At 31.9% G+C, this 16652-nt stretch overlaps 1 protein-coding gene across 1 annotated transcript in view; it reads left to right on the plus strand.

Annotated features, from left to right (window-relative positions):
- The first annotated feature begins 15083 nt into the window (after positions 1-15083).
- Positions 15084-16652, plus strand: part of LOC117171836 (carbonic anhydrase-related protein 10-like) — a 201710-nt gene continuing 200141 nt past the window's right edge. The window contains exon 1 of the mRNA XM_033359474.1: positions 15084-15222. The gene's annotated coding sequence lies outside the window, so the exon portion shown is untranslated. The remainder of the gene's footprint in view (positions 15223-16652) is intronic.

Here is a 16652-nt window from a genome sequence, read left to right on the forward strand (position 1 = left end):
CATGATTTTTCGTCATTTTTTGAGGTTATGGCTCAGCCATGACGTGATGGGTAATTTTTGATACCGAATTTGAATTCAGCGCCCCAAAATCCATAGGAATACGTGTGTCTTGTTACCAGATCCGCACACTTTTTTGTGTGGCTGTGTTATTAAAGAATTTTTTATACTGTTATTACAAACTAGCTGGAATATCAATAAAATGTTAACATCTTTAATTATAAGGGAGTTAAAGATTGTATAATTTTACATTTAAAAAAATCTTGAAACAAAAACTTTCAAAATTGAAAATCTGTAAACTAAAAATTTTAATTTGGATAATTTCTTGAGGAATTTCACGTTGAAAGTAAAAAAAAACACAATTTCAAAACGTTAAAAATTGAATATATTCCTATTAGAATTTAAAAAATGTATCATTTAAAATTCACAGTAATGAAAGTCGTATTATTTCTAATTAAAAGCATTAAAAATTGATTGGTTTAAAAGTGAAAACATTTTAATTTGAATATACTTAAGTTCAAACGATATAAATTTGAAAATTAAATTAAATATTCTAAAGTAAAAGCCACTGAAATTTTAGAAGTCTAAATGTGAATTACAGTAAAATCATTCTGATTCAACATAAACGTTTATTAGATAAATTTTACTTAAATCAAAAATGATTTCACATTTATTTTAAGCTTTTGAAAATGGAAAAAATTTCAATTCTATTTCTTTAAAATTGAATACTTCTAAAAAAGAACTTCAAAACCAAAAGCAAGTTTAAATGGAAAATATTAAAATATAATTTGTATACTCCATGTCGTTTTTAGAATATATATTCTAATCTTATATATTCATAGGTAATTCCTATGTTCATTTTTATTGAGAATTAATCTAAAATTCGTATTCTTGAATTGCATAATATTTTTGGCATATTATTAATAGTACTTATTATTTAACTTCCGGCCTGCAAATAATGGGGTCATGTCAGTTGTTGGAAAGTGGAGGGTCCTTTTCGTAGTAACTTTTTACGTAGAATCTGAATCCGAGGTTGGAATTGGCCCATCACGTCAGGAATTTAAGATATTTGAGGTTACGTACCAAAAATGGAATTTTTGGCTACTTTTGAGGTTATGCACAAAAAACACCACATTTTTTGGGATTTCAACAACCCCGAACATCTCCGAGTACAAATTTTCAAGAGAAAACATCCAGTAGAAAACATCTACCTCAAAGTATTTGAAGCAAATGCTCAAGATATAATGGGGCATGTCTCGTAATTTGAAATTGGTGTAACTTGGTAAGGAAAAATGGTAACTGAACTCTGAGACTCTCAAATTAAAGAAAAAGAGCAGTACTATATGATACAAGTAAAAAAAATTCTAAAAAAATTTGGTGTCTTGCGTATATAATTTCAAAAGTAGCAAAAAATTCCATTTCTTTGGTACAAAACCTCAATTATCTTAAAATCCTGACGTGATGGGCCAGTTTTGATCCCGTATTCGGCTTCTACATGAGAAAATACTTCAGAAATGACCCTCCACTTTCCAACAATAAAACCATTTTGGCCTGTGTTATTATCAAGTATGAAAACTGCTGCAGGACCAGCCGAATGATTTTTTTATTTTAAATTACATTTATATTGTGATTATAAAATCTATTAGTCATCTTTTTAATTTAACATTCATTTTTGAATATGCGTAAATATTTTGTACAAATTTGTAGAATTTTGAGGTCCCAATAATTGTTTCACAAATTCTAATGTATACAGATTTTGAGGATATTACAATTATTATATTTTCAATTTGTAAAAACTTCAAAGTTTTATTTGAGCTTTTAACAGAAAAAAATTCCAAACCACGTGTTTACAGAATCTGTGTTCCAAACAGTTTAAATCCCATCATCTTTCCTTTTTCTTTGTACTGTTCGATTATTTTTATTAGTGTAATTACTTTTTAATAAATGTTATTAAGTTTCTAGTTTTAGTCCATTAACTTATTAACAATGAACTGAATTTCACATGACATTGTTGAAAATGGAGTTGCAGAGGAGTTTTTTTAAACCTTTTACAAAGTCAATTTATATTTTATTTGCTTTTAACTTATTGTCACAATTTACATGTCTCTCAATAATTTCCCCTTGATAATTTTCTAAATTTATGCTTTTAAATATATGTCACATTATTTATTTGAAATGATACTGTCAAAATGTCAATAAATTCTTCCAGGGCACATCTGGTTCTTCTGAATTATTTCGTTTATTGAATTACTTTTGTCTCAATTAAATTTCTAGATGCTAATTTGAACTCAGAACATTTTTTCATATTTTATTTCCGTTATTTTACTATATTAAAAAACCAATTATGAAATATCAAAATTTCAGTCTCTAAAATCAGAGTTTAGAAAATTTGAAATATAATATGTCAAGTTTATATTACATTCTGGCATTCTATAAGTTAAATCTTTCGGAGTCAAAATAGAGGGCCTACTTTGACACTCTTAGTGGAAGTATTGTCCTTAATTTGTGGCTGTTTATTCTTCCAGCTCCTACGTAGCCACTCCTAAAGATATTTTCATTATATTTTGCTTCTGTATAAGCTTCAGTCCCTACATTGAAGGTGTTGCCTCTATATTCTTGAGTTTTACTTAAGTCTTCTTTAAAGCTCCATATTCTTCGTAGAATTTTTAAATTCTCTTTGAACGCTTTTAAATTTTAACGCACAGAAAGATGTGGTTTCGTTGCCTGAACGCTTGCGCCCTCGTGACTGATACTTTGTTTTTTTCTCTAAAATTGGTTTTAAATAATAAATATTAAAGAGATAACATTAAAATCGCTTCAAAAGGAAAAAAATTTTGCCCTAATCTGTTGGCGGCATGAAAAAGGAAAACTGCAAACCAGCACTAAGATTTGAAAGATAGCTATAAGCAGAGAGCAGACGAGCGTAGTCTAAAGTTGCGCACGGAGCGTAGCCTCGTCTCCCTCGTTGCGGAGAACTGTCGCATGGGGGGAAGTAGTGGGAGAGCTGCACGCACATTTTAATGTCTTTAGCGGGAAATGACAGTGAATTTACCCAGTGGGCACAAAATTTGGCGACATCTTTACGACATTGGTACGACATAGTTACGACATCTTTACGACATATTTACGACATCTTTATGACATCCGATGTCCATGTCGTTACAGTGTATTTGCGATATCGTAAAGACCTCGTCAGATCATACGACTCATTTAGGATATCGTGAAGACACCTTAGCGACATAGACATATGATGTCGTAAAGTTATCGTAAAGATGTGGCAACGATGTCGTAAAGACGTCGCCAAACTTTGTGCTCACTGGGTATTTTTTATCTGGCAAATTTAGAAATTTTTAGAAAATAAATCTTTCCAGCTTTGACTTCAACCGTGTTTTAAATAATTAGCTAAGTTATTATGTTTTTTAATTATGATATCATTCAGTTTAGAATGCGTCATTCGAAAATTTTTCACTTCAAAAATGTTCTATTTTAATTATTAAGCGTAAATTTTTATTTAAAGAATTTTAAAATGCAGTTTTGAAGACTTAAAAAATTAAAAATGAGAAATGTTTGAAATAGATGGTTTAGCAGTTAAAAAACACATTTTTAACCGATAAAATTTGAATAGAAATTAATTGATAATTTTTAAATTAAACTGCACTCTAAGTAATTAAAAGTAAATAATAATTGATTTTACAAGACGATTCGGAATCAGTTCATAATTTCAGAATTCCTAGATTTAAACCATAAAAATTAAACTGCTTAAATTTGAAAGTCTTATTAGTTAGACAAATGTAAAAACACCCGATAGAAACTTTATAAACCATTTTTAATTTAAGAATAACTTTAAAATAATATATTCGTAATTAAAGGCCTTCATTAAATTTAAAATATTATTTTAGTTTAAAATATTCCGTTTTTAAACCATTCAATTTGAAATTTTTTAATTAAGAAAAATAACAATTATTTAATATTTAAAAATATCTTACTGTTCATTTAAAATCCGCAATTAAAAATCAAAAACACAAAGCTAAGCAAAGCAAGTAAACTTTGAACGTTACAATTTTAATTACCTTATTCAAAAAAATTTAATTAGTTACTCAAATTGTTTAATTATCTTGTATAAATAACCATTTAACACCTATTATCCTTCGAAAAATTTCGAGTAAGTTTAAGAAATATTTCGAAGTAAAAAAAAAATTCAAACTTAACGAAATATCTGAACTGATTTCAAATAATTTCGAAGATTTTTAAGAATTGCGAAGGACTTTAAAAAGATAAAGCACATTTTCTTAATATTTGTAGGAATAATTGAAAATGATTTTTTATTTCGATTTGGCATCATTTTTTAAAAAGATTGAAGAAAGATGCGAATTTTTTAAAAAGAAATTTAAAAGGATTTTAAAAGTATTTGAAATAAAAACAATTTAACTTTTAATTTAGGATGTATTCAGTTTATAAAAAATGTAATTGTTCAATTTTTAATGTTTCTAGCATAAAATTTCCTAAAATAAGGCAATTAGGCAAATTTTAAATGGATTGATGAAGTATCTCCTTTAGAGCATGGAAAATATATATATATATATATGGCTTCCGTTTCCGGTACCGATCGCGAAAGAACTCTTTTTGTCAAGTGGTGTATTTTTGGCTTTGATGAAAGAAATAAGGGTGAGTGGATGCAGAAAAGGCAGAAAGTGCGGAGATCGAGTGTAAAGGAAGAAGGGTGAGTGAAGGCAAAGGTGTGAAGGGTGCAAGTGAGTGGTTTGAAGTTAAAATATGGAACGTGTGAAGTTTTTGAGGTTAGGAGTGAAGAAATAGTTGCTTGGTCAGAGGGACAAGAGGTAGGAAATAAAGGCGGGAAACGTCACGGAGCTTTGGGTAAGGTAGGATGCCGACGACACGAAGTCCACAAACTGGCGCCAGAGGGCAACAGTTACTGGACGATTGCACAGAGCAGAAAACCGTAGTGGCTGCAACAGCTGACGTTGCTGAAAGCATTGAAAGTGGGGGGATGGGTGACGTTGATCGCAGTGACAGCAGCGGTGATGCAAGTGCCGAGAAGTCGACCCGGGTGGAGAGGTTAGCGGACTCAGATACGGGCAAGCAACGGGGAAGGCCCTCAAATTTACAGCGCCTTAACAAGCTAGGCAACGCGGGTTCGAACAGGAGTCTGGACGAATGGCAAAAAAAGGCAAGCACGACTAGCATTGAAGGGGAGGAAAAAAGGAAGAGTGGCTGGGGAAGATGAGGTAGAAAGGGACCAGCATAACAAGAGAGTTAGAATTAAAAGGAAAACACCAGAGAGAGAGAGGGGGGAATGGGGGGATGTTTGAAAAATTGGAAGCTCCCATTAAAGGGTTTAGAGAAGAAACAAGAAAGAGATTGGATGACATGAATAGGGATATGAATAGGCAGGGAAACGATGTAAGGGGGGAAGTTGAAAAGGTCAGAGAAAAATGGGACGAATGGGATAAACGTTGGAAGGAGGAGAAAGACAAGGTTTGGGGTAAGCTAGAGAGCATTGAGAATCGACAGAGAGAGGTTAACGAACAGAAATCTAGAGAAATAAAACAGTTGGAAGAGCAAGTATCCAGTCTAGAAATTAGGAATGAGCACATGGGGGAAAAACAGAAAATGAGGAAATAGTTCAAAGGAATGAATAGAACGTCCGAAGTGAGAATGAAAGATTGAAGGAAAGACTCAGTGAGATCGAAAGAAGATTGGAAGGGGAAGAAAGGGCAAAGAGAAAAAATAACATAGTAGTCAAGAGATTAAAAGTGGAGAGTGAAACAGGAGAAGTGGAGATAACAAATATTTTTCGAGATATTAGAGTGCAGGTAAGAGTACAAGGAGTCAAGAAAATAGGAGGGACAAAGGAAGGAAAAGAAGGAATGTTTATAGTAAAAGTGGGGAGTGAGAAGGAGAAAAAGAAAATTATGGAGAGAAAAAAATTATTGAGAGGAAGAAGGGAAAGGATTGAAGAAGATCTGACATGGAGGGAGAGAAAAAAGAGATGGCAAATAGAGCAGAGGGATTGGGTAGAGAGGAGAAGGGGCCATATTGTGTGGATAGAGAGCGACATGTTATGGATAAATGGGGAGGAATGGTGCTGGGATGAGGAATTAGAATAATTAAGGAAAAAAGGAAAAAGTCTTGAGAAAGGTAGGGGGAAGGGAGACGAAAAAGAGTCTAGAAATAAATCAGAGGGGATTCAAAACGGCGAAAGGGAAACAAAATGAAGAGGAAAGAAGAGGGAGGGGAAGAGAGAAACGTGAAAATAGCTTTCTGGAATGTGTCAGGTTTGAAGAACAAGAATAAAGGATTTTGGGAGGAATTAGAAAAGTGGAATGTGATTATGATGAGTGAAACTTGGGCAGATGAGAAGGACTGGAAGGGAATAAAAAAGCTGTTACCGAAAGGTTATGTGTCGACAATGCAAGAAGCAAGAAAAGAACACGTTAAAGGTAGAGGGATGGGCGGCATGGTGTCAGATGTGAAAAAAGAATTAGCAGTAAAAGGGAGAAAAGATGGGAACATGGAGGAAAAGGATAGAACAATGATAAGCAAAATTATAATTTTTGAAAGTAGAAATTGCAGTGGTGTGTGTATACAGAAGAAGAGGGGAAGAGGAAGGCTGGAGAGTAATAAGGAGGTAAATGAAGAAAAAGAAGGAAGAATTGGTTTTAATAGGAAGGAACTTAGATGCATAGACTGGCGAACAAGGGGGAGGGTTACGGGATGAAGAAAAGTGGCGTTTATAAGGAACTCCAAACATATAGAGATAGGGAGGGAGGGGAGGAAGTTACTAGACATGATAGGAGAAGCAGGATGGTTTATATGCAATGGCAATATGAAAGGAGATGAGGAAGGGGAGATCACATTCATAGGAAAGGGAGCAACAGTAATAGACTACATCTTGGCTGAAGAAAGTATGCAGCATAGGATAGGGAGTATGAAGGTAGGGAATGAGATAGGGTCCGAGCACTTCCCGGTCATAGTTACACTAAAAAGAGACGTCAGTAATCGCGGCAGAGGGAGAAAGGAAAAAGGGTGCTAACAAAACACGAAAAGTGTAGGATAGTCCAAGGAGAAATGGAGGAAGGGAACGAGATAACAAGAGAAGTGGATGAGGCAATAAATAGGTTAAAAAGAAACAAGGCGACGGGAGAAGATGGGATGAAGAACGAAGCGATGAAGTTTGGAGGAGAAGGGATTAGGGATGGTATGTGGAAGATCTGCAACAAGGTATGGAAAGGGGAAGGTTGGCCGGAAGAGTGGATGACGGGACTAGTGGTACTGCTTGTCAAGAAAGGGGAAGGAAAGAAGGTAGAGGAGTTCAGAGGGATCACTCTCATGTCAGGCGGCTATAAAATGTATGCAGAAATCTTGCGAAATAGGTTGGAGAGTCAGGTAGAACAAAAAGAAAGTATCACACATAATCGGACGGGATTTAGAAAAGGAATGGGAACTATAGACAACATCTACGTACTTAACCATTTAGTTAACAGAAATTCAGGGAGAAAGAAACGGAGACTAGTCGCTTTGTTCGTAGATTTCAAAGCAGCGTTTGACTCAGTGAATAGAAAAGTACTTTGGCAGGCAATGAAAGAGAGGGGTGTAGAGGAAAAGTTAGTGGAGAGGATAAAGGAATTTTTTACTGAAACCAGGATTGGGGTGAAAATAGGAAAGGAAGAAGGGCAGGTTTTCTGGACAAGCAGAGGTCTAAGGCAAGGGTGCTCTTTGAGTCCGTTACTATTTCGTATCCTATTGGCTGATTTAGAGGAGAAGCTAAAGGAGAAAGGGAAAGGAGAAACGGTTTTGGGTAATAGCAAACTATACCCTCTAGCATATGCAGACGATGTAGTTCTATTAGCAGATGATGAGAAGGAGATGAACCTAATGATGAAAATATTCGAAGAGTATATGGGAACAAAAGAGCTGACAGTGAACGTAGCTAAGACAAAGGTGATGTGCTTTAGAAATAGAAAGAGCAAAATAAATTACGTTTAAATTACGAGCTGCAGGTGAGGAAAAGAATGGAATGTGCAAGTAAAGTAATAGGCCAAGTATGGGGTATAGGAAAGAGAAGGTTCAAGAACGATTGGAGAATGAGGGTCTGGTTGTTTGATGCGTTGGTGTGGGCGGTATTGTGTTATGGTGTGGAGATCTGTGGATGGAAGGAATATAGGAAAGTAGAGAGAAGGCATGAGCGATTTCTGAGCTGGGTAATGGGGGTTAGCTGGAGTTGCCCAGGATATATGTTAAAAAAAAGAGTTAGGAAGAGAAAATACGGTTACTAGACAAATTAAGAGAGCATGGAGGTTTGAAGAGAAGCTAAAAAGGGGAGAGGGAAGTAAAATTGCACAAACATGTTTCGGTGAAATTCGGAACAATGAAGCGAGAGGTAATGTGGGAAATTCAAAACGTGAGGAAGAAAGGAGAAAAATGAGAACGTTGTGTAATACTCGAGAAGGGGTTATCGAGTGGTAGGACATAGAGTTAGAGCTATTGGTTAATTGGATCCTGAAAAGGGACAGTAAAAAACGAAAATTGTTTTCAATATCGTGGAAAATACATTTTTTATGGTAAGAGGAAACGGAAGCCCTGGAAGCTAGCTCATTTTAGGAATTAATATCACTGCTGTTCCTATTGTTTATCCTACGTAATGTGAAAGAGTAGAATATAAGTAGTAGTTAAGTTAGACGAAGGATGGAATTGTAAATAAATGTACAGGGAGCGGAGGCCCTCAAACCCGTAAAAGGGAGAGATTAAATACATACATACGTGCATATATATATATTAGATAATTGTTATTTTTCTTTATTAAAAAATTTCAGATTGAATGGCTTAAAAATGGAATATTTGAAACTGAAACAATGAAATTTGAATTTAAATAGTCTAATTTTTAAAGTTTTAATCTGGAAATTCTAAAATTATGAACTGATTTCGAATCGTCTCGTAAAATCAATTGTTATTTACTTCCCATTACTTAAAGTACAGTTTAATTTGAAAAGTTGTAACTAATTCATATTTAAATTTTATCGACTAAAAACGTTCTTTTTCAACTATTAAAACATCTATTTCGAACATTTCTATTTTTTAATTGTTTGAGCCTTGAAAACTGCATTTTAAAATTCTTTAAATAAAAATGTACGCTTAATAATTAAAATAGAACATTTTTAAAGTGAAATATTTTCGAATCACGCATGCTAAACTAAATGTCATATTAAAAAAAAAAAACAATTTAGCTAATTATTTGAAACATGGTGGAAATCAAAGCTGGACAAATTTATTTTCTAAGAATTTGTAAAATTCCCGGTCAAAAAATAAGTTCACTGTCATTTCGCGATTTTCAGGTCCAGCGGCCACCCTGTATTTAAATTGATGACAACCTGTCATGTGTCGCTCTATTTTCTTTTTATTCTACTTAGTGCTATCTGCTCATCACAGCCACAGACATTCAAATATTCGCGCGGCTCTCCCACCACTTCTCCCCATGCGGCGGTTCTCCGCAACGAGGGAGCCAAGGCGACGCTCCGGGCGCAACTTCAAACTACACTCGTCTGCTCTCTGGTTATAAACATTCCAGATCCAAAAACCCCTAAAAAGATATCAAACACACGAGAAGAAACGCCAAAAGAAATAGGTAAGATAAATATCTTTTGTATTGAGTTTTTTCTGTACCACAAAAAAGAACTCCAAATTAGTATTTTGAGATTAGATAATTGAAAATTAGTTATACCTGAGTGGTTTAAAAAATAAATAATCACCCATTACAAACCTCTGAATTTGAACAATTATAAATTCAAAGCAATCAATATTTGATAATTTAATATTGAGAATGAAATTGAATCTTTCAAAGCTGAAGCTTCTGAAATTCTAGAATTTAGAATTGTTATCACAAAACGAAATTATAATTTTAACGTCAAGCTAATGAGACGAGTTATAAAATCAATGAATGAATTTAATTGTATCAAACAAACTTTTAAAATAAATAATAATTTAAAGTGGGAAATATTGAAAATGAAAAAAAAAAATCTACTCCGGAACCTTGAAACTTAAGGGGGGAATGGGGGATAATACATGAAAAAATCGATTTTTTAAATGAATTTTTATTAGAGATCTGGTTAAAGTAAATGTATTAAAATGTTTTTCATCTTACAAAGTATTATATTAATATTAATTAGCAGTTCTTGTGTAGAAAAATAGTGTGAAATAAGCTAGTGATGGGGCAATTTCGAGTACACCTCCTGAAAAAAATGATTTTCGGTTCCAGGAATATCTCAACGTAGATTTATCGAAAATCAAAAAAGTTGCAAAATTTACTTTAAATATAAGTTTTTCCTCCACCCAACGATTATTTTCAGGATTTTATTATTTTATTTTTTGTGATAATTTGAAGTAAATTATGCGATTTTGTACGAAAAATTTCGTCATTTTTTAAGAGAATAACAACGTTAATCTACAAAAATTCAGCCAAAAATATCCCTAGGGGCGGGGAGGGGGGATTTTTATACGTAAACAAAATTTACCAACTTTGAGAAGGATTGATTCAGTAGTTTTTGTAAAATCGCTGAAACCAGCTTTTAAAAAGTGGATTCGAGAAAAATTAGTTTAAGGTTTTAAACCTAGAAAAAGTGAAAAAAAAAATTTTTTTAACGATTTCAGTTCCTTCTTTTTTCCATTACACTGTGCACACTAGGGTGGCTCAAAAAGACTTTCATTTTTTAGAGGGCAAAGATCCCCCCAATTTCATTCCGAATCCGAAAAAACAAATTACTTAATTTTTTTATTATTCGGTTTTAACAAGTGCCGGTTTTGACTTGAAGTTTCCCATGTAAAATGCATGGAAAAAAATCACTTTTTCAGTTTTTGGAATAATTTTTTAAGGTTTGAAAAAATGTAACGCGAAAGTATGGGAGCCTGTAGAGAATTATCCAACGAAGAATTTTATGTAATGAAATTCATATATATGGGTTTGGCACCCATAACACACCCCCACGAGTATCTGAAAACTACCCTTAAACAAAAAATGTAAATTCTTCATGAAATCCACATTTTGAGCACTGTATTCTGATCTTTTTTTACTTAAAGTTATTGATATTGGTCTAATAGAATATTTATTATCATTGGTTAATTAATTTTTTATTATTTAAATAAATGGAATTTGTTTTAAATTTTTTTTTAAATTTATTTTTCGCCTTAAATTGTTACTGTTAGTCCAGTAGAATATTTATCAACATTAGGTCATTCATTTTCAATTATTTAAACAAAAGGAATTTGTTTAAATAATTTTGTTCCGATCTTTTTGAAATAAAAATTATTACTGTTGGTCTAGTGTAATATTTATCAGTAATAATTAGTAACTAATTAATAATTCATTTAATAATAATTAATTTATCAATAATATTTAAGTAACAATTTTTATTACAAATTAAAAAAAAAATAAAATTAATCAAACAATGTTGATAAGTATCTCACTGAAGAAATATTATTAATTTTTAATACAAAAATTATTAACAGAAATTCCATTTGTTTGAAAAATTGAAAATTAATAAACTAATGTTAATCAATATTCCACTAGACCAAAAGTGATAATTTTTAAGGAAAAAAACGAAATTTCGAAAAAAATGGTGTAAACAAATCCCATTTGTTTCAATAATGAAACATTAATTAATCAATATTAATAAATATTCTGCTAGACTAATAGTAATACTGTTTAGGGGGAAAAACGAATTTTCGAGAAAAAAATTATTTAACCAAATTCCATTTGTTTAAGTAATTGAAAATTAATTAACCAATGCTAATAAATATATATAATAGACCAATATTAATAATTTTAAGTAAAAAAATACGAGAATAAAGTGTTTGAAAGGTCGATTTCATGAAAAATTCACATTTTTGGTTTTAGGGGTAGTTTTCAAGTACTCGTGGGGGTGTGTTAGAGGTGTCACACCCATATGTCTGATAGATGAAATTCTTCGTTGGATAATTCTCTACAGGTCCCCATACTTTGCCTCAAATTTTTTCAAACCCTAAAAAATTATTCTAAAAACTCGGAAAAGTGATTTTTCCCCATGCATTTTATATGGGTACTTCAAGTCAAAACCGGCACCTGTTAAAATGATAAAATGTTAAAAATTTATCAAGGCAAGAAAAATTTACGTGGTAGAAATTGACAGCACCCACGAACAGGTGTTCTATCTTTGATACCAAAAATTATAAAATCAGTTTTTTGGACATAGAAGTAATTAAGGGTTGGAATGATAATATTATTACCAATTGGTACAGAAAAAGTACATATTCAGGTAGAATTTTAAATTTCCTTTCTGCTCATCCCTTTGAAAACAAAATTGCAGTAATTAGAAACTTATTTGACAGAGCTCTAGGCTTGTCCCATTATTCATTTCACACAAGACATTTAAATATTGTTAGGAATATCCTTTTTCTGAATCATTATCCAAAAAAGTTAATTGGGAAATATATTGCAAGTAGAGTTCAACAAATCAAACACAAAGAGATTAATAATTTTCTTGTAGATAATCAGAAAGAGTTAAAGAAATATAGTTCTTTTAATATTTTTGTTCTTCCATTTTTTGGTCCAATTTCTAAATCTATTGAACTTATGTTAAAAAAATTTTTAATTCATACTATTTGCCGCATTCCATTTAAAATGGATTCGATGATAAATTTTTGCAAAGATCCTTTAGATAATTTTGAAAAGGGTGGTGTCGTCTATAAAATCACTAGCAGGATCTGTGAGATGAATTATGTGTTATAAAAGTGTTCTTGCCAGACATACAAAGGCATTTGTTGATGTTAACAATGAGTTTGACTGGGATTATGTTTGAATTTTGCATAGTGAGAGTAATGAGAGAAAGAGGAATTCATGGAAATGCTTTATATTAAAAAACAAAAAAAGTTATTTATTAATTTAAAAACCGATTTGGATGGGTTGAAAAAAAGTTATGCTAATATAATTAAGTACATGTAACGTAGCTGTTTCATGAATTCTGTTTTTCTATTATTTTCTCTATTTCTGATGTAATCGTGACAGATATTTATATTGTGTTCACAACAGATTGGCCTACTGACCCTCATTTGATTCTCAGGTATCAAAGAGAGAGCACCTGTTCGTGGGTGCTGTCAATTTCTACCACTTAAATTTTTCTTGCCTTGATAAGTACGTGTACCGAAACGTTGATTACAATAGGATTTTTGGTTTTCGTTTCTTCGTTGTTGTCCGAATTTGGTTGTTGAATTCTTGTCTTGTTTAACAAGATTTTGCATCAATATTCTTGGTATTCTGGATATTCTTTCTAACCTCAGATATTTTTGATATTTCAAAATATTCCGAAATATCCCGAAATATTCACAAATATTCTAACATATTTCTCAATTTCCCTTTACGCTCTACAAGTTTTTAATATTCTAAATTATTTTCAATGATCTTGAAAAATGTTAAGGAATTTCAAAAGAGTTTATGTATTATTGTGTAATTATAAAATATGTTCAAGGGTTTAAAAGGATTTTAATAAATTTCAAAATAATTAACCGGGATTTCAAAATTCTTTTAAATTTCAAAAGAATAAAGTTTATAAATAAATTTCAAAACATTTCAAGTAATTATAAAGAATTTTTAGAGATCTGAGAAGAATTCCAAAAAGTACAAAAATTTTCAGGAGATTTTAAAGACTTTAAAACACTTTTTATGAGTTTAAGAGATTTTTAGTTATTTTAAGGGATCTTGTGGCATTTCAATCGATTTAATATAGTTTAAAAATTCCATAAAGTAATTAAAAATATCATAAAGCATTTTAAATAAATTTATAAAAATTCAAAAGAGTTGAAGGATCTTCATGCAATTTGAAAATTATTTTATGTATTCAAAGAGATTTTCAGGAGTCCTATGCGATTTAACGGGAGTTATTTGATTTTAAAAAATTTTAAGTTTATTATCGAATTTCAAAAGATTTCAAATTATTTAGAACAGTTTAAGATATTTTAAATGAATTTAAGGGATTCTAAGTCATTATTAAGAATTTTTGAATAATTTCGGTAGAATTTATAAGTTTGAAGATTTTAAAGTAATTTTAATATATAAATAATGTTTTTAAAGTCTATTAAGTCCTGGAAATTTTCGAAAAGTTGTAGAAATCCTTTAAAATCTATTAAATTTATATATATATATATATATATATCTCACGGTTGTGAGACGTGGTTGTGGCTGAAATTTTACCGCAATTTCGCTGGAAGCGGGAGCAATTTTTCAGATTAGCACCCGCTCCCGGCGAAATCCTGCGGTTGTCCTCATGACAAATTTTTAATTATATATATATATGTATATACCCATTTTTCTAAATGTTTTAAAGTATCTTGAAATATTTTTGAATTTAGTTCAAATCTTGTTTAATCACATAAAATATTCAATAATAATTAGTAATATTTCTAAAATCTAAAATCTTATTACATATATTATTCTAAGCGTAGCAATATTTTTTTATAGAATGGTTCATAGAAATTTGTAGACGGCCGTGCACAGCTATTGGTTATATTTGAGATTTTTTTTAATACTTGAAGCTAAGTTACCCGAGAGGCTTTAGGCGTTAGAAATGCGAAACTTATAGGGTTCGAACCCGCGGCGAATAAAAACTTTCACATGATATAATAATACAATCAATATAATAATACAAAAGATTAATTTTTTTGTGACGAAACATCGGTTATAATTTTATACCACTGTTCTCTATAGGTTCGGGACTAGTTCAACGCAATGTTATTTATTAAACTACCCAGCGTATCCTCTACTATAGGATTAGTTCTATACAATTTAATAGATATTTATTTCCGTGTGCAAAATAACATGAAACATTACGCAAATGTCACTATGTCTTCTCCTTTCGCTACTTTTGTTAATTTTTCGTCAAATAATTTTATTCCCTACAGGAAGGTACAGTGTACTAAAAGAAATATCCACAAAATTTGTAAAAATTACAGGTGGTAACCCTAGAATTAAGCCTGAGCATTTATTTTCATTTCAAGATATTCTAATTATTCCAAAATGTAACACGTTCTTTTTTTGTAATTGCAGGTCCTTCCTTTTGGGGTCTCATAAATCCACAGTGGTCTCTGTGCAGTAAAGGCAGACGGCAAAGTCCCATCAACATTGAGCCGGATAAGTTGCTCTTCGACCCTCACCTGAGACCAGTGCATGTGGACAAACACAGGGTAATTTGTCAATCCTTCTTTTGCCGACACTAGTTTTTTTATCTCCAGTGGGATCCATACGACTCCAGTGAGAAAAGTGAACCGAAAAGCTAGTCGTTTTCAACTTTCCATCCCTTACAAATGAAGATGGAATACTCTAGTTGATAAATGCTCACTCTAGGAGGGAAAAGTCACTGAGATATAAATCCCATAATTCCTTAGCTGATGTTCCATCTTCGAAATTTCCCATCTAAGAAAAGTCTTTTATTTCAGGCTTAAGAATAATATATAACAGAGGAGATTTAATAGTGCTGAAAGACCATAACTCGAATAATCATAATTGTAGGTTTGGGGCATCCTTCTCATAAATTTTAATTATTTTACTGATGTGGAAAATAATTCGACTTTAACAAGAACGAAAATCCCGACGTGATTTAAAATATACAATTCCCTTCTAAATTATTTTTACATGAATTGTGCAAAAATGAAGATTTTAAATACTTTGATTTAATGTAAAATTCGCTTTCTTGACAATTTTCGTGAAACAGTTTATTACCTATTAATTTTATTAGAGTTTTGTAGTTTCGAGCTGCAAAAGCCGGGGTCGGCTGTCCGTTGGTCTATCCGTCCTTCAAACTTTCTTTCAACTCACCACTCATTACTCACCACTCACCACGCATCACTGGTCAATCATCAATCACAAATCACCAATCACAAATCACCAATCACAAATCGTCAATCACAATTCACCAGTCACTACTCATCACTCATCACTCAACACTGAAATATCAAATCTCACAACTTAGGGAAAATGATAGGAATGGAGCAAGGAGAAGTAATATGAAATGAGAGGGGTATAAGGAAGTTATGGGAATCGTGGAAAAAGTACGTAGGGGAGGGGGCAGATGACTTTAAACCATGCTCATCACTGGCTACTTTTCATCTTGTATTTCTTGTCCAGGAAAGACATTTTTTAATCTCTTAGGGCGTTTAAAAATTTATTTGGCAGTCAGAATCGATTAGCCTCAGAGCGATGAGCCATAACTTTTCAGGGATCGACTTACCTTAGGTTCTTATCGCTGGAAAACAGAGGGCAGAACGATGGTTTGATCATAAACTTCTCCCGTGTTAGAGAAACACAGTCTGCATACGAAAGTGAGCCACGTTGTGCGCTATACGAATAACGAGCTTCTATAAAAGTCAGAATTATTTCTTGAATTCAGAACTTTTCTAGAAGGTGAAAGAACTTTTTCTTAAGGGAAGGCGATTTAGATATACTGGGAATTTCACGTCATTTATAAATTAAAATAAAAACATCAATGCAAAATTTTTAGTATTTCGTAGTATCTATTATTTATCATAATAAAGAAGCAAAGTAAACTTTGGTAATAAAACCCATTTTTATTACAGACTAGTAAATAAAAAACTATATTTCTGTTAAAAAAATATTG

The sequence above is a fragment of the Belonocnema kinseyi genome, chromosome 1 (assembly GCF_010883055.1).
Source record: "Belonocnema kinseyi isolate 2016_QV_RU_SX_M_011 chromosome 1, B_treatae_v1, whole genome shotgun sequence".
Taxonomy (NCBI): Eukaryota; Metazoa; Arthropoda; class Insecta; order Hymenoptera; family Cynipidae; genus Belonocnema; species Belonocnema kinseyi.